This window comes from Anser brachyrhynchus (assembly GCF_964034855.1).
Source record: "Anser brachyrhynchus genome assembly, chromosome: 24".
NCBI lineage: Eukaryota > Metazoa > Chordata > Aves > Anseriformes > Anatidae > Anser > Anser brachyrhynchus.
Genome location: NC_137717.1, coordinates 4,432,462 through 4,450,345, shown reverse-complemented (window position 1 = coordinate 4,450,345; position 17,884 = coordinate 4,432,462). Strand labels below are relative to the sequence as shown.

Genomic DNA, 17,884 nt, shown 5'->3' with positions numbered 1-17,884 from the left:
AGCAGCAAGAGCTGCTCTTACAGCCCAGCAGGGCCTCCTCAAAGAACCCAGTCAACAAAACCCATTTTAAACTGACAATCTTACCAAGAGCACGAATCCAGCTCCCTGCTTGCAGTTGCTGGCCACGGAGCACGGGAGTGAGCCCGTTGGGATGTCGGAGCAAGGCAAGCCTCCCGTCACGGCGTGCAGCCAAGGGCCTGCCCTCGTCGTGCACACCACTAGGACACGCGCCCAAAAGGCACGTAATGAAGGGTTACTTACCTCTGGCTTCTGGGATACAACATAAATCACCTTTGCCTTAGTTCTGTGGTTTCCATTTTCGTCAAGCTCTCAGTGAAAACAAAATAGCTGAGCACAAGCTAATGCTGTGGTAATGCCCCCGTAATTATGACTGGGTAGGAGATTTCATTTGCAACCACCATTTCCTCCCCGAAATGAGGCTGTTCTTCGGCTCAGCCATCGCAAGGCTAGCTTGCGAAGTGTTTCTTTTTGCCCGAGAAGCAACTGGAATTAGTTTAGCCGCTGCCAAGCTCTCACATAAATGTCAGCAAGCAGAGACGCAGCCCCAAAGCTGAAGCCTGATGCTCCCTGCCGGCATCCTGCATCGTATCAGGGAAGGAGCAGTGCTGGGACCCTGAAAAGAAAGACTAAACACTGAGGAGCATCTCCCCTATCCCGAGCAGCTCACCTGAGCTTCCAAAAAAGCCAGCATTCGAGTCAGGAGCTGCTGCTGGGCTTTTGCTGATGCTGAATCCCCCCCGAGGCACTGCAAGCACCCTCACCACCACCGCACACCCGACTGCATTCCAGGAAAAGCAACCCACGGGGTGCTGGTGAAACCCTGAGCTTCCACCAGTGTGCAATCAAGAACACAAGAGAGGCACCTCTGAACAAATTCCCCACTGAAAGACAACAGTGTTTGCACTTCTTGAAAAAAAAATGCACCCAAAACCTGCGCTGTGTCGGTATCTTCACTGATTTGAACATCGAGTCAGCGCTCCTGACCTGGACACAGCTCAGCTGCTTGGGACTGAACCCCTGCTCTCCGCACGGGCACTCTGCAATCACATCACCACCACGTCCGCAGCAACCTTAAATCACATTTTTTGGTTCAGCGTTTTAAACAGTTCAGGTGGAGCTTGTAGTTCAGCTGCAGCCTTCTTTTTCCTTCCCAATCTCAATACAACAATTCAATTGTTTCTGATTTAATTATCTGATTATAGAATTTAATTATTTCTGATTAAGAGACGACATTTCCTTACAGAAGCCCTCCCCACATAATTTATTCTGCTTGTGTACCTCAGCTCCAGCTCCAATAAAAGGTGCCCCAACCATAACAGGGAAAACAGACGAATTCCCATTACTCATCTGCCAAACCCTTTAAAACACCAGTACGGGCAGGAAGGCATCCCATCGTGAAAATAAGCCCATAAAGTTTCTGAGCAGGAACATTCCCTTTAAAAAAAAAAAAAATCATTTGCCATTCTCACCACCGTGCACAAAGTTTACGAAGCACTAATGACATTTACATGAGGACTGTGCTAATTACATGCCCTGAGCTGATTCTGATCGTGGGGAGGAGCGGTGCCTTTCGTAGCGCTCCTCCAAGCAGCCTCGGAAAGGGATCAACCCCGCCGCTAATTCACACTCGGCCATTCTCCTTCCAGACCTGCCGCAGGTTTTGGCCTGATACGTTCACCAAGGCTCGGGACAGTTGCAGAATTGATGCACAGAAGCAGCGACACCCTCCTGAAACCCCCCCGTGAACTGGAACGCTTCCTCCTGCTGCCACTTCACCCACCCCAGCTCAGAAAGACCAACTTCCAGCCATTTAGCTGCGGTAAAAGCTCAAGCAAACTAACCACTGCTTCTTCTTGGCCACAAAAGGACCTTCCACCGTAACAAGGGCTACAAACCCACGCCGATCCCAGGCGGTGCCTGCAGGCAGGAGCCCAGCGGAGGCACAGGACTGCCCCGCACACCCGGCTGGCTCACCTCACCTCGGCGAGATCCAAGAGCTGAGCGAGAATTACGTACGCCTCTCCCAGTGGGCACGAGGCAACGTCGGTGACTGCATGTCAGGAGCTTCACGCAAGAGTTAAAATCCAGATCTATACGGGGAAAAATCCTTAAAAATGAGCTGGAAGCTGTGCCTTTCTGGTGACCTCTCTCAAACGCCGGGTTCAGCCTTTTTGTTCTGTTCAAATGCTGCGTCCTTGGACATCGGAGCAGGTTCGTTAACACGCTGACCCCCCCCCACACTCCCCAGCACAGCTATCAGCCAGCCCAGAAACTGCTGGTTTGCTCAACAAACACGGCCTCTTGATAGGTGCCAGCACGAGGAATGGTTGCACAAGTACCCCAAGCCCTCCGCCTCCAGCAGTGCTCCCGACGAGTATCAAGAAGGGAAGAGACTCGGTCTATCAGTGCAATCCGATATGTAAAAAAGGAGTGAAATTGTAAAAAAAGGAGTGAAATCGAAGGATGTGGCCACTCAATATGCCTCTTCCATACTGCATTTTGTAAGAGATGTTAACCCTAGTGGGACCTAAATCCATGCTGACCCATAAAACTAGAGAAACTAAACCCACTTTACTCTGCTTTCAAGACTTCAAAGGCAGCTCTGAGCGAGCTCCAGGAGGTAGAAGGCTGCATGCATATCTGGAAGTCACACGTATAAACTGAGAGTGTTTCTAGAAACGTAAAAAGATGCTGAAATCAAGTTAGGATTGCGTCCTTACCTACAGCTGGGGAACGGCTCCATTTTAATCGAAAGCTGACATTACTCCTGCAAAACACACCTCTCGGGGTCAGTTCTAGCAGAAGGCAGCAGGTGGTGAAGTTTCCCATTTGAAAAAGAAGAAAGATGTTTCAGCACGGCCCATGCTTCCGAGGCGATGCTCTTAGCTCCGGGGAGGTAGCACAGCGTGTCCTGCTCGCGTGCAGCACCGCCGGACGTACGTGGGGCTCAGCACCTCTCCATCCCTACCCCGGCCCCGTGCCCTTCTAAGGAACGGATCCCAGCGCCTGGCTGCCGGCAGCCCTCTCCCACACGTACACCGGCCCTGGCACACGCGCCAGGGCACGCATTCAGCAGCCTTGCCGCATAGCTCTGCTATGTGAGATAAGCGGCTCGGTCCCAGCCCTCCCAGCTCACCAGCCTTCCTGCCTTCAACACCCAGCGCATCGCTCTGAGCTTCCAAACACAGAGCCAAGCTGTGCTGAAAGGACACGGACAAAGAAACGGTTGCATTTGCACAGATTACACCAACCTACAGCTACAGGTTTGTTAAAGGGAAGCTCAGTCTGCAGTAAGAACAGGTCATCGAGGACTGGCTATCTCGCTGTAAAAAGGAACTGCAGCTTGATCCATCCTGAGCCTCCTTCGCAGGCCTCCTCCGTCAATTACTGACGCTCACAGCAGCCTTCAGGACCGGTCGGTATCCTTCCTCTGACATCAGCCGGACAGATGATGCAATTCACTTGAGGCCAGAGGGTGCTTGTCAGCCAGCTCTGGGGTTTGCCTATACATGGACACTTCCTAAATGACTCCGTGCGGGGAACACTCCGGTTCTTAAAGAGGTGTCTACAAACAGCAGTGTTTGGACACACAGCTTACAGCCAGCAGCTGGGTAACAGCACCGAGCAGCCACTCCGGAATCAGGTGAGCTGTAAAACACCCACACCCAAAGGAACACAAACCTACCGTGGCTTTCATTGCGACCCAAGCGAACACGCGTGCACTTGCACATCCCAGCGGGCAGCACGCAGGTCTGTGGGGACAGCTGCCAGGCACACGCTCTGCGGGCGATGTAGGGCCGTTTGCTGGGGCCTGGAACCGCTCCTGTATGGCCTCGCCAGTCCCTGGGATGGGTGATGGAGCCGCAGGGATGAGCTCAGGCTGCTCGACTGCGACACCTCCCCAGCTCCATCCTCATTTTAACAACCAAAGGGAATGGAGTGGCCAGTTTCTTCAGCTGGTTCCCCTTTGGTCTCAGGTTAGCTCTGGATATTAACCATCTTGCTGCAGTCAAGCTGCAGGCAGCTTTTGCCACAGCACAAACTAAGGAGGTCTTTGTGTCCCATTCCTGTATCTGCAGCAAAGAGCCACAGCACCCCAACTTCTCTGATGTCCTCATAATGTAACATACTACTGAATTTGGGACAAAATAAGCTTTTTGACAGGAGGAAGCATTCACGTGTGTGACCCAAAGCAAAGAACAGGCTTCCCACAAGAACTACCAGCCCCGAGGAGCCCCCATAGCCAACCACCTGAACCCTACAGAGTTCAGCTCAGCTCCTCCATGCCTGCAGCATCACGGACTGCCGGTCAGCTTGAGCTCAAAACAAAGCTGGAGAAACAACTGAACACAAAAGCTTCTTCGAGGGAGCAGCACGAGTCAATATGCAAGCACCAGGTGAGGACAACCAGGCACAGCCAAAAACAGGCCAGAGAAACCACACCTGAACCCCCCCAACGCCTCATGCAGAAGGAGCCGTGGTGTCAGACTCGGCTGCAGGGAGCAGCTCTGCCCGCTCTCCTCTCCGCTGGCATCAGGAAGCTCATGGAGCAGCTGACCCCAGCCGAAACCAGCCTGCTGAAGAAACAGCTGGTTTTAATCCAATTCAGTTCCTCAATTTGTTTGTCACATGGCCCACAAACACTTGTTCCAGTATAAGGGAAAGGAGTGAATACACAGGGCCTCTTCTTCTCTACGTGGAGCAGTTTTAGGTGTTTACACAGCTGCAGCCCAAAACAGAGGTCTGGCACTGAAGCGCGCCACTTGCGGTCCCAGAGAAGGGATAAGACCAAGGCAGGAGGGCAGCAAGGCTCCCAGCACCACAAACAGGCTCGAAAAAACCTGCTGTGAACCATCGGATCCTGCCTGCTCCTCCATTCACCCTTTCCGCATCAAGGTGCCAGCCCTACCTTTCCGAGCCGTTTGCGCCACTCAGACCAAGCCACGGCTGTCGAAGCTGGATACCCCCGAGCATCCACGATTTTGACAAAACAGGATTTGTTTGCTCACGTTCATAAGATGATTTGAGGTCCCTGCTACAAAGCTATACCATTAAACCCTCCTAATGTGCTGCGGAGCAAAACCCTGCGGTGCCGACCGATGCCAGCCCCAGGTTTTGAAACGCTTCCCTGAGCAAGCTCCCAGCCCAAGGCCGGCAGTACTGGGATTCCAGTTCAACCAGTTCCTTCTGCCCCTCATTGCTCCCATTTCCTCGGAGCAGCCAGCAACAAAACCCCACTCTACGCTGGAATAAATGCCGGTGGAAAAGCCACCTGCTACCCTCACAATTAAAGGCATTTCCAGATTCCAGCTGGCCGGCAGCGCCATGCAGGAGCCCCGCTCCGCTTCCAGCATAGCCCTTGTCCCGCAGGGGCCTGGGACACACAGCCTCACGGCGGAGCCTGCCTAACAAAACCACGTTGATAAGGGACCACGACGTACATCAGCAGTGCTCCAGCCCCAAAACAGCTCAAACACTCAGGGCAATTAAACTCCCATCCCCCAACACCCCTCTGAGTGTGGGGCCTGTGGCTGATGGAGCGGGTCCGGGTCGGGCTGAGGTGCGACCTGCCCCCAACACCCCCACAGGCCGTCACTTTCCTGTGTGCCCTCCTCCCATCCAACACCACAGCACAGGAAGGAAATAACCCCTTCGCAAAGGAAGCGATAGCCCTGAGAATGGGTAATAAAACGCTGAAGTGGGGGCCGGCCTCCCGCCTCCCTCACGGCCACCAGCGCAGGCCCCACGGCCTGCAGGGATTCACGGCAGGGCCTGCTGGCTTTGCTGAGGGGAAAGGTCATCGCAGGAGGAGATTTCTGGCGTGCTTTGTCACAAACACCGAGCACAATAAGCACCAGAGGCTGGGAAATCTTCCTCATTCTGCTTGTGGCCCCCTACGTGCTCTTCAGGGTAGACTCGCTCTTACGAATCACACACATCGCTACTACTTCATCCCGTCCAAACAGCAGTGTCTCACCTGACTGAACGACCCCAGGCTCACAAAATCTACCCGATCTGCTTAAAAGCCAGAAGAACATTGAAATGAAACTGTTTGCCAAGCTCCCTAAATGACAGCAAACATTGCACCCCGCGCCGGCTACTTTAAACGCAGGCAAATGGCCATTGCTACACATGATAGCCCTATTAGAGGCTTCCCGAAGTACAGCTTTCTAGCAAGTAATTATTCTTGAAGACAGAGCTTGTGGGGATGCTGAATTTAAGACTCAGGCCTGCACTGTGAGAAAGCTCCACAAATGCAGTTTTAGAAGATCTCATGCCCCAACTACTACAAGCAGAACTCAAAGTGCGGTTCTCCCTTTAACACGATCCGAACAGGCAAATAAACTGGGACCTCTGCGTTACCTGCAACGCCTCCGAGCAGCGGGCAAAGCCTCTCTGCACCTGAAACCGCAAGGAACAGGCACGGAAGGCTGCCCACAGCCACTCCACAAAGGGAAGCACTGAGCAGCCTGCTGGCACGCACCTCCCCACGTGCCAAATACCCTGACTGCTTTGCCGGCGCTTACAAACAGCCATTTAACCCAATACACCCATGAGACACGGGCAAAAGTCAGCCTGCCGCCGGTGAACCTTGCACGCGGTTGAGCACCAGGATTTTTAACCAGCGTCTCTGGCAGACTCTTTACAATTCACCGGTTCTGATTCACGCAGACACAAATCCTCTCCCAACACATGCCCATTTCAGCTGCCCTCGCTGTCAGAGGCAAGTCCCATGCCACTTCAGAACCTGAAGCTGGGACCAGAAGGCTCCGCTTGTTTGCTTCTACAGCACCCAAGCTCAAAAGGGAAGCGAGGATGCACAGAGTGGACAGTGGTGCAGGCAAACAACAGCACAAGCTGTCATGCTTCCTCCAGAGCGACTGCTAATGCCAGCTTCAAGACGAGGTTTTCACAGAATTCACAGAAGTTTTAAATTAGCAATTTTTTGTTGAAGCCCTACTCGCTGCTAGCACGGCCAGCCAGCTCCTGAGGACACATTTGGCTAAAGCACTTCTCGCGGACCAACACTGCAATATAAGCTCCATGACGCACCATATTTTGCCAGGACACGAGAGCAAGACGACGCACAGCTTTAAATATACAAAGAAACCCTATCCTCCACGTTATCTTCATTATGCAAACCAAAATCCTTGCTCCTGGCACTAAGAATGAAGGCTCGAATTGCCTCCGCAGCAAAGTCACCTTGGGAACACCTAGGAGTTTGAGGTTTTCAGGAAGGTGGGGTTAAACAGAAGTTGTAAAGAGTGCCCTGACAGCGCATGAGCCAACAGAAGGGACTGCATAATGCCAAAGCCCGAAGGAACAATTTGTGGGGAGTGCTGGAAGGACGCGGCACCATCCACCCACGTGTGATCCAGCGGTTCTGCTACCTTGACTGATAATCAGAAGGTGGGAAGCCAAACTTCTCACACCAACAGAAGGAATCCTCCTCCTGCATTTCCTTAGCAAGGCAGCGCAGTACGAAAACTGAAGAAATGCTCGTGCTTAACGCACCACGAACACAGAACATCCTACACCATTAGTCCTATAAAAATCCCTGATCAGCAGAAACCTTCCACGAATCAGCCACAATATTCACCCAAAACCCGCAATGAACTGCAAGCGAACTCCACCCTCTCGTTAAAGATTTCACTGCTATAGAAACCGTGATTAAACACACAGGGCCATGAATCAGCTACCTGAAACAAAGGTACGCCTCGGCCGACACGGAAGCGCCCAGCAGCGGGGCGCAGACCGGCGTTGCAGGCGCTGGGGGCAGCCCACGGGACCCCCAGCACCGTGGGCCAAAACCGCAGCAGCTGTGGACCTGCAGCTTTACTGAGGTCCCACAAACCTTTAACTCTCCTCGCCTTCTGGGCTGCTTGGTTTAAGGGCCACAGGAAGGCTGGGGGAAGATGGCCTGGCTTACCAGCAGGTCCCAGTCTAAGGGCTGAACAAAGTGGATTTAAAGAGAGGTTTCATTTTCCCCAGAGACCGCTGCTCTCAAATCAGAACAAAGCCTCCAAAAGAAGAGAGTACCCATAAATTTGCTCGTTAGAAATGTTAACATATCCAGTGTTTATTCAAGGACTGCTGCTCTCTCCATGCAAGAGCGTCACCTACACCATTTATATGAAAGGAAAACAGATGTCTTGTAGTTTCTCCCGCCACCTCCCTTTCCACACTGAAACACAGCACAACAGTTTTATAAATACCACTTGCCGCGAGTAGCAATAATTTACAGAATAATCAAGGCAAACTCGCTCTTATTACACTAGCAAAGCTCAGAAAAATCCTCCCCCGTAAAGAAACAACACAGAAAACAATACCCACGGGCAGATAAGTCCAGTGTGAAACCTGGCAAAGCAATAAATAAAAATAAAAAAAAAATAAGCACAGAGCTCAACCTTTAGAAGCACGTTCCCAATGGCCAACACGCGTTTGGACACGGTGCAGATGAAGAAGCAACTGCTCGAACGCCGCTGATTCAGCCAAACCACAGCAGCAGTTACCCATCCACGTTGCCGGACTTACCCAACACGGACGTGCAACGCTCAGATAAAGGCTTCCTCCTGTTACTCACGTTCTCCTTCCTAAAGGCCGCATCTACACACTGCGCAACACGTAAGAGATGGGACCCAGACCAGTATAACCTGGCTGCTAATTATGGCCCTCAAGGCTGAGATGCAATTAATATTTCCCTCTAGCTACGAACAAGAATATGACTACGCCCTCGCTAAGCACTTTTAATCTTGCGGAGGATGAAACAGGTACAGGAAAGTGTGGCTTGCCTGACATCAAACAGCAAGGCAGCGGCACAGCTGGGAGCTAAATGAGGCCTCCTGTCCACCCAAACATCCTTATTTTCCCCGTGCTCAGAGACTAGTTGACGGGTACAGAACCCAGCCATTAGGATTCAGATTGAAGGCTTCGTTCTGAAGCTAAAGGCAGATGAGAACTACTGATTAACGTAATCACCAGTGCCAAACTGATTCTGGAGGTGCAGCAGCCTCGCAGCGCTCCCTCGCTCTGCTTTCCAAACCTGACGCGTTCACACAGCGACCTCCCTGCCTCACAGACGGCTTCCGAACGCACTGCAGCACGGCCAGGACAGCCCAAAAAGCCTGCTTGGTGAATTCACCTCGAACGTTTCCCACCTTCTCTCCACCAACACCCCCAGCAGACACGGCGAGGCTGTCACTCGGGTGGCGTTCCGAGACGAGGTGCAGAAGGAGCCAGCCTGAATCCCGGCGTCAGGCAGAGCAGCTGAGCAGCCCACGCGTGAGCAGAGTTTTCCAGCCTGGGCACTTCCCTTCCTGCAAACCCTATTTATCTGCAAATCCAGAAAAAAAAAAACCAACAACCACACCAGTATTTATGAGACAAATGAAACAGAACAATAACAGCAGCAAAACTCACGCCTTCTAATATCAGGTGCCAGGCTGAGTAATCGGGTATGAATTCTGCTCAAGTTTCTCCACTCCATCAGTGCTGGTCCTCTTAACTATCTTCACTTTGCACCAAGCAGGCAGCAGAAAAGCCAGATGGCCTAAAGCCACGGCTAATTTCAAAACTGCTGTAAAACAGCACAAGCCAAGACAGCCCGACAGCACTCATTTGACAATTCCATCCCAAAGGTTGATATTGCTCTAAAAAGGCGCAGCTGAGCCAAGAGAAATCATGTTTAAACATGCCTGCAATCTCACCGTTGGCTTTTTTTAGTCAATAATTACGGGACTGTACGTTAAAAGCTGATTTGGAAGCACAAGATGAAAAATTCTGTGACCCTGCTCACCTGTGGGCCTGATCCACAGCCAGGAGGAACAGGATCCAGGTCAAGTTAAAGCAGGATATGAGCACTAATTTACCTCTCAGCACAAGGTAGATGAAGCCTCGGTGACCCTACAGGGAACATGCCCCTTTCTCTCCTGCTGCTAATCAAAGATCTAAGGGAGAAAGAGTTTGCTTCTAATTATTTGTTCTCTTTTGGCACCAAACGCCCTTTACAAGGGAACGAACCCCAGTGGACTTCTCCCACTTCTGCCATTTCCTACCCAACAGTAAATTACACCTGGTTTGCACCAGACAGGCTACACGTAACACCCCCAACAAGACCAACGCTGGCAGCACGAATCAGTTGGCATAGCCCCGCCTGCCCCTTGGTACCCTCTCCTAGGTCCCAGCTGACGAAGACACCCCAGGGTGCCCCTGTGCACGGGTCAGCAACCGAAGTTCTGCGGGTCCCACAACTGCTGCTGCCCACGTTGCGGTGGAGCAGCTTGGAAACGGGTTCCCAGAGAACCCGAGGCAGCCAGCTCAGCCAGAGCCCAATCCAAATTCTCTGTCCCCGTGGAGACCCGCTGAAGTTTCCCGCGCCAGGACGCGCAGGCTCACTGGCGATACCTGCAAACCCGCCTCCCGCAGATCCTGACAACGCGCCAAAGCAGCAAAAACTTTTGAGCAGCTTTGGAGATCGGAGTAATCAGCAACATCCCACCGGCAGCCCCGCTGTGTATCTGCAGGGTGGTCTTGCCGAGACAGAAATAATACCGATAGAAATGAGGCTTCCATCAGGCGCTGCTCCAACAGACGATTACCCCCAGCCTGTTATCAGTGACTTACTTGGCAACACAAAAATTCCCGATTTGACTTTGTGAGTAGGAGAGGGAGAATTAGACAGGAGAACAACCGTCGCAAAGGCATGTGAGTACAGCAGATGCCAAAGTCCCCTTAAAATTGGCTCAGACACAGCCGCACGCTTTGGTCAAAGCTCATTCCCCGAAGGCGACGACCTTTGGCTTTTCCCCCATCCATAAGCACCTCTGGAAGCTTCACGTCCACGAGCAGCCTCTGTGAAGCCACAGGCACCAGAGCAAGTGGCAGAGAGCGCTGGCTTGCAATCCTCACCTCCTAGGGTCGCGGAGAGCCAGAACCTTTTTCCTTTTCCACTGGGACCCCCCCACAACATGGGGTTTGTGGCAGCGGAGCCCTGAGCAAGCCCTGGTGCTAAACGCTGTGCCGGTACGGAACAGGACAATGCCTCTCAAACCGTGAGCCAAGTTTACAAATCGAGGCTTCTCGGCAGGATTTGGGCCAATTTTTTTTCTTGCTTACGCCCTTGCAAGCTTACTGTCTGCAGGGCAGAAAAGCAGACACCTCCACAAGGATGCACCCCTCCCGTAGACAGGCAGTCAATGAAGGAAGTCCTCCCGGACCTCTTAGGAGGCTGCTTCCAGCTTAAAATCGATGGCGGGGATTAATCTCGATCGATTTTAGACAAGTCCGTGGCAGCACATCTCGAAGGGGGGCCACTTTCCTGGATTAGTTAGCTAAAGGGAAACCTGTCAGCGCCCGGCGTATCTGCCAGGGGGTCCACACTGTCAGCAGCAGCCTCCTGGAGCCCGCAAGGTGAGAAGGTTCAGACCCCCCTAGCTCACATCCCGTTCGGCTTCACCGAAGTCCAACGATCTTCCCCAAACCTGCTTCAAAAGGCAGGCAGCTGGAGCAGGCAGGCTCGGAGCTCGGCGCAGGGGGTAGGGAAGTGCCAGGCTTGCACAAACCGACCTCGTCGGCACGCACCTCCCCTGCCCCGTGACATCCAGCAGACACGGTTAATTACTTGGTGACGATGCATCGCCCGGCTCCACTTCGGAGCTCAGGTCCGCAGCCGGCAGGTGAGCCATCCCTAACTGTTTTGCAATCAGCATGCCGAAAGCACAAACACAAAAGAATAAAGTTAACAATCTGTTTACCCACTCCCTCCTCCTCCGACGGCTGCTGCTAGCCAACGGATTGGTGGGGGGGGGCGGGAAATAAATCTATTTCCAGGGTTCAGCAGAGAACGCTCGTTTGGACCGCTCTCAATTTTCATATCTTCGCCGCTGGTGCTTGATGTTACTTCACACAATCAATTCATTCAGCTACGAGCCGAAGCCCGTTCCTTCGGCTAATAGCATTAAAAGCCTCTCTCTGGAGATAATTAGTCCTCCCTCCCCCACCCCGGCCCCAGTGCGACGTGGAAAGAGCACACAGTCCTCGGTAAACAAAGAAATTCAAGCAGCGTGCCAGCCGGGCTGGAGCTGGGTAGGAAGGCTGCCTCTCACCTCCCTATCTCAGCACCGCTGATAACCAGAACCCAGCCGACACCGCGAGCACCGGAACGAGCCGCACACCGAGCGGCGCACGCCGCGGCGCCTTCCGACTGACGTCCTCCTCCATCGCTTAAGCATCGCCGAGACGGTTCCCTGTTTGCGAGGAGCAGAAGCACCAACGGATAATGAGTCACCCTGGGAGGTTTTGCGTGGTCACCCTCCGACCACGAGAAATCGGGACGGGAGGAAACCTGCAGCCTTTTACACTGATCCCAAACCCGTCCCGCAGCCATCAGTGGATCACACCCATCCCCTTACAGACAAAAAACTCCTCCGGGGCACAGAAAAGTTAAGGATGCTGAAAGCCCACAAAAAGCCCTCTGAGACCCTCAAAGAGCTGTGTGCCCCAGCTGTCCCACCTCCGCGGCGCTGCCTCACCTGGGAGGCACGCCAGGAATGCGCCCTTTGCTTTGGGGGCACGCTTCGGGGGGCGCCCAGGGCCCCCCCGGCCGCAGGTGTGACTGCCGGCTGACGGACGCGTGACCCCGCGCGCAGAGGAGAGCTGGAAACGGCTCTCGCCACGGCACTGACAAGTCAGCAAGAGCCACTAATTAAATGACAAAAATAGAGCTCTGAAAGGACTTTTTTTTTCCCCCCTCGACACAAAGCATCCACCAGCTTTGCACGGGCTCCCATCCCACGGGCAGCAGAGCTTTCCCACATTTGCAAGAAAAAAAAAAACAAACCACACAGCACACGTACGTGGGACATCCCAACTAAACAAGAACTGAATCGGAGTGACCGTGACGTGGAGCATCCCCTCCCTACGCTCGCCGTACTCCCCCCGTCACCCACGGCAGCAGCGAGATGCCGGCATCGCCCCACCAGCCGCACCGCGTCCTTGCGCTCCCTGCAGCCCCCCCCCAAAAAAATGAAAAATGAACATGTCAAGGTGACCACGGGGATATCTGCCAACTTGCTTCGTGCCCAGCGACAAAAAAAATATATTATTGGTGCGACTTCCACCGTGGCATGGCTCGAAGCCCTGCCGCCCCCCCCAGCTCCCTGCCAGACCCAGGTTTTGCACAGCTCGTAACTGAATATTCATCACCGGCTAACAGACCTACAGGAGCTGCGGTGTCAGCGATTTTTGACACACGTGATATCCCAACGCATGCCAAACACAATGAAATTTGATCAAAATAGAAGCCATTTGTTTAAATACAAGCGATTCGGCTCTCAAAACTGTCATCAAATTAAACTGGAAATCAAATTAGCCAGCGACTGAATGAAGTAGAAGGCTGTATAATCACAGATTACCGATCCAGTGGCACGAAAACAAGGAAGCAATCGCATCCCCCTTGTTGGTGGCAGCCTCTCTGCCCCGTACCCCAGCAGGACTGACCCTCCCCATATTTTAGGGCCTTTTAGGGCCATCCAGCTGTTTCCTGGTAGTCCAGGAGGGAAAATTCCCTTACGAAAGCACCCTCTGAGGCATCACCCGAGAGCAGAGCAAGCCCTGCGAAAGCACAAGCAGACTCGCTCAAAACCACGTTAATTTAGGCCAGATCAGTCACTTGGGGTGCTGTCGGGAAGGACAAGTTTAAACCAACTCTGAACAAGAAAAAGGATTTGTTACTGTCACCATCCAAGGTATTAATTGAAATTGGCATAACCGCGTGCCAACAAGATTCCATCATAACTGGCCTTCTTTTGGCTTTATTCCCCCCACTCTCATTTAAGAAGGAATTTAAGCTATGTGAGATTACAGTTTTAGGTCTTGTCTACTCTTAAGGGTAATTTGGATTAATTTAAATAGTGCGTTTGAAGAGCAACAGGCATTTACACTGAAATCACAGCAGGCAGAGGACTTTAATTACACTTGTGCGCAACTTCTACAGCACTAGCACGTCAGGCTAACTCAGCCGAACCGATCCTGTTACCTGCCAAGGCAGCACCGCACAAAACCTCAGGATTCCCCCTGCAACGAGACGCTGCCCGGGACTCGATGATGTTTTCCAAAGGCAACTTTCAAGTTTACGACTCAGTCGTTCCTACCCAAGTCAAGGTTTCTTTACACACTGGAGCAGAGGAGCAATCGCAGGCGTTCACGTTTCTCCTCCTAGTTTGCGGGAACGACACTTAGGGTGGAGGAGGGCTTTGAATTTGGCCTGGCACGCAGCTCCTGCAGCCCTAACACCTCCTGGCCCTGCTGCCAGCCCGGGGGGGCACCGAGACCTCACCTACCCCCACCTGGACAAACACAGCCGGGCGCGGGACGGAGAGGGGAATAAGTCAAGAGGAAAGAATGAAACGAGCGCAGCGGGGGCGTTTCAAGTTCCACGCACCATTGGGACGGGACGGAGCAAACAAAGAAACGGCACCGGGGCTGCCGCAGAGGGCAGAAGTCGAGGCGCAAGCTGCGACCACGCCGGGACGGCACAGCCGGGGGCTTGGCACCGAACGGCCCCAGCTGGAGGAGACCCAGGGATGTAACAGCCCCCGGGCACACAATGGGGCACGGACCCCAGGATTGGGCCCAGCACTGGCGCAGGAGGAGCAGGACCCCCACCTCAACCCCAAAATAACCCCCCCAGACCCACGCAACCCCCCCAAGCCCCTCTTAACCCAGCCTCACCCCCTCCTAACCTCCCTCACAACTCCCCAGCCCCTCCTAAACCCCCTCGTCCCCCTCATAACCCCCGCACCCCTACCTGGCTCCCCTCACAACCGCCCCCAGCCCCTCCTAGGTTAGGGAAGGGGTTGTCCTTCCTAAACCCCCCTCACCCCCTCCTAACCCCCCTCCTAACACCCCCAGCCCCTCCTAACCCTCTTCAATCCCTTCCTAAACCCCCTCACCCCTTCATAAGCCCCCCACTCCTACATAACCCCCCCACAACCCCCCACTCCCTCCTAACCCCCTCCTAACCCCCTCATCCCCTCACAACCCCCTTCCTAACCCCCCCAGCCCCTCCTAAATCCCCTCACCCCCCTTCGAAACCCCCTAATAACCCCCCCAGGCTCTCCTAACCCCCCTCACAACCCCTCCCCAGCCCCTCCTAACTCCCCCCAGCCCCTTCTAACTCCCCCTCACACCCTCGCAACCCCCCCACCCCTACAGAACCCCACTCCTAATCCCCCCCAGCCTCTCCTAACTCCCCCCTCGCAGCCCCCCCAGCCCCTCCTAAACCCCCTCACAACCCCCCCAGCGCCTCATAACTCCCCCCACCACTACATAACCCCCCTCCTAACATCCCCCCAGCCCCTAACACCCCCCCAGCCCCTCACAACCCCCCCAGCCCCTCACAACCCCCCTCACAGCCCCCCCGAGGGCCCCGCTCGCAGCAGCCGCCCCCCCCCCCCCCTTGCCCCGGCCGCCCGCCCGCCCTCACCTGCCGCCCGCCGCCGCTCCCCCGGGCCGGCCCCGCCGGAAGCCGGGAGGGGAGGGGAAGGGGGGGAGCGCGGAGCATGCCGGGAGTTGTAGTCCGCCCCGCCGCACGGGGCACGGCCCGCGGGGGAGGGGCAGTGGGCGGGGATTGAGGGGTAAAGGTGGGGGTATAGAGGGGTTTGGGGTGCTGGGGGGGGGTTGGGGTGCTGGGGGCTTGGGGTGGGTGATAGGAGGCTAAAGGGGTTTGGGGGTGATGGGGAGCTAAAGGGGTTTTTGGGGTGCTGGGGGTTTTTGGGGTGAAGGGGGTTTGGGGTGGGTGATGGGGGGCTAAAGGGGTTTGGGGGTGCTGGGGGTTTTTGGGGTGCTGGGGGTTTGGGGTGGGTGATGGGAGGCTAAAGGGGTTTGGGGGTGATGGGGAGCTAAAGGGGTTTTTGGGGTGCTGGGGGTTTTTGGGGTGAAGGGGGTTTGGGGTGGGTGATGGGGCGCTAAAGGGGTTTGGGGGGTGCTGGGGGTTTGGGGAGGGTGATGGGGGGCTAAAGTGGTTTGGGGGTGCTGGGGGTTTGGGGTGGGTGCTGGGGGGCTAAAGGGGTTTGGGGGTGCTGGGGGTTTGGGGTGGGTGATGGGGGGCTAAAGGGGTTTGGGGGTGTTGGGGGTTTGGGGAGGGTGATGGGGGGCTAAAGGGGTTTGGGGGTGCTGGGGGTTTTTGGGGTGCTTGGGGTTTGGGGTGGGTGATGGGGGCTAAAGGGGTTTGGGGGGTGCCGGGGGTTTTTGGGGTGCTGGGGGTTTGGGGTGGGTGACGGGGCAATGGGGTTTGGGGGTGATGGGGGTTTTTGGAGTGAGTGATGAAGGGGGCAATGGGGTTTGGGTGGTGCTGGGGGCTTTTGGGGTGCTGGTGGTTTGGGGTGGGTGATGGTTGGCAGTGGGGTTTTTGGGGTGCTGGGGGTTTTTGGGGTGCTGAGGGTTTGGGGTGGGTGATGGGGGGCAGCGGGGTTTGGGGGTGATGGGGGTTTTTGGGGTGATGGGGGTTTGGGGTTGGTGCTGGGGGGCTAAAGGGGTTTGGGGGTGCTGGGGGTTTTTGGGGTGCTGGGGGTTTGGGGTTGGTGCTGGGGGGCTAAAGGAATTTGGAAAGGGTGATGGGGGGCTGATGGGGTTTGGGGGGGTGGGGGGCTTGGGGTGGGTCATCAGGGGGCTGTGGAGTTTGGGGGGGATTGGGTCAGGAGGTGCCGGGGGTTGAGGGGGCTGTGGGGTTTGGGGTGGTTAATGAGGGGTGCAGTGGGGTTTGGGGGGTGCTGGGGGGTGTAAGAAGGGTCCATGGGGTTTGGGGGCCTGGGGGGGTAGATGAGGGGGTCTGTGTGCTTGGGGGCGGATTGGGTTGGAGGGGGCTGGGGGCTGGGTTGGGGGCTGAGGGAGCTATGGGGTTGGGGTGGAGGATGGGGTCGGGGGGCTGGGGTGGTGCGTAAGGGGGGCTGAGGGGGTTGGGGTGGGGAATGGGGTCAGGGGGTGGGGGGGGGGCTTGGGGTGAGGCTTTTGAGCTGTGACGCTGCTGCTGCCCGGGGGTGGGTGCCCCCGTTTGCCATGTCCGAGCCCCCCTAACCCCGATCCCTGCGGGGTTTCTGCTCCGGCCGCCACCACATCCCGCTCCCCACGCGAAGGTCGGGCTTTGCCCACGGGAGGGACGGGGCACGGGGCACCGGCGAGGCTTTTCCTTTGGGAAAATGCAGTTTTCAGAGGTGCAAACCCCGCCGGCGTCCCCCGGCTCCTCCGTCTGACCCCATTAATCGCTGCCCTCGAGCCGCCCCGCAGATAAATCCTGGGAGGCTCCCGGGTGGGGGTTCTGGGGGGGGGGAGCTGTGCTGCGGCAGCTCCTCGTGGTGCTGCAGACCCCTGCTGGGTGCTCCTGGCACCTTGGGGTGCCCGCAGGGGGTCCCCCGGGGCTGCAGCTGCCCCCCCCCCCAAAATGCGGGCACGAATCCGGAGCTGAAATTTGGGGTCGTGGCTTCAGCGAGGTGCAGCCTGCCCCCCCCCCAAAAAAAAGAGCCCGCGACAGTGCGGCCGCTCGACCCCAATCTGGACACAGCCCCCTGTCCCCAAAAACCCTGTCCCCAACGCCCCCACACCCGGAGATCTCTCTGCGGTGTCAGGAAAGAGAATAAGGGGGGAAAGGGGCTGCGGAGAGCGCGGGGGCTGCAGCGGGGGGGCTCCCCCCGCAGGCTCGAGGCCCCTCCGTGTCCCCGCGCAGCACCCCGGCCCCGCGCCCAGCAGGATGGGACATTTTGCTTGTGCCCCCGTGCTCGGAGCAGCCTCGGGTGCCCACCCCGGCTTTGCTCCGGGGCGGTGCTGGGGATGGGGTGGGACCCCCCCCGGTGGGACCCCCCCCAAAAAA

General features: G+C 55.7%; 1 protein-coding gene across 4 annotated transcripts in view; it reads right to left on the bottom strand.

Annotated features, from left to right (window-relative positions):
- Nucleotides 1–15,587, bottom strand: part of PHACTR4 (phosphatase and actin regulator 4) — a 64,816-nt gene extending 49,229 nt beyond the window's left edge. Inside the window, exon 1 of one of the 4 annotated variants that reach the window (XM_080566619.1) lies at nucleotides 15,506–15,587. The gene's annotated coding sequence lies outside the window, so the exon portion shown is untranslated. Of the gene's footprint in view, nucleotides 1–2,741; nucleotides 6,950–14,461; nucleotides 14,696–15,505 lie in introns of those variants that run through there. The other 3 variants (XM_080566616.1, XM_080566617.1, XM_080566620.1) reach the window with 3 other exon arrangements.
- Nucleotides 15,588–17,884: the final 2,297 nt, after the last annotated feature.